This window comes from Egretta garzetta, unplaced genomic scaffold (assembly GCF_000687185.1).
Source record: "Egretta garzetta isolate BGI_Z169 unplaced genomic scaffold, ASM68718v1 scaffold155, whole genome shotgun sequence".
Taxonomy (NCBI): Eukaryota; Metazoa; Chordata; class Aves; order Pelecaniformes; family Ardeidae; genus Egretta; species Egretta garzetta.
The window spans coordinates 1,098,943-1,099,591 of NW_009259613.1; positions in this window are offsets into that span (position 1 = coordinate 1,098,943).

A 649-nucleotide genomic window follows, 5' to 3' on the forward strand; every position below is an offset into this window, starting at 1 on the left:
CACTACTTCATAAGTCCAATCAAGGGTTTATTTAAAGTGAAGGAGCAAAAGCAGCGCTGGGCGGCCGGGGAGTCGCAGCTCCACCTAGGCGCGCCAGGTCACATCCTTTTGGCCTTTATTTATACAGAGCTAGTTTACATATTTATCATGTTTCACAATTAATATTCATCACCCCTTGTTTGTCTCGTATTTAAATTTTCTTCAAGCAGGTGTTCCTCCTCTTGAGCGTGCGCAATGGTGGTCGTTAGGGGTTGTTTTGAAGGAAGGCCGCGGGTCCCTCTTTATCATCTTGAGTAACCTTGCCTGTGGTAGACCACAGGAGGTGGGTCCCTCTTTATCATCTTGAGTAACCTTGGCTGCAGCAGACCACAGGACTGGGCTACGTGGCATATTCACGCCGGACCACAGGGCTGGTTTTAACCGATATTATATCCTTTTTCTAGTATATACATTCCTAGCATATGTAGCCCCGTTCCTTCTGCTCCCTCATTCTGATTCAGCAAATTTACCTCAGTTACTTAACACATTTGTAGACATCATTTACAAGGATTTATGTAAGCTATGTTAGGGTATTAATCGCACAGATAATTTGTGTGAGACATTTATCAAACATATTTATGTATTTCATTAAGGTTTGTTCCTGTGAAGT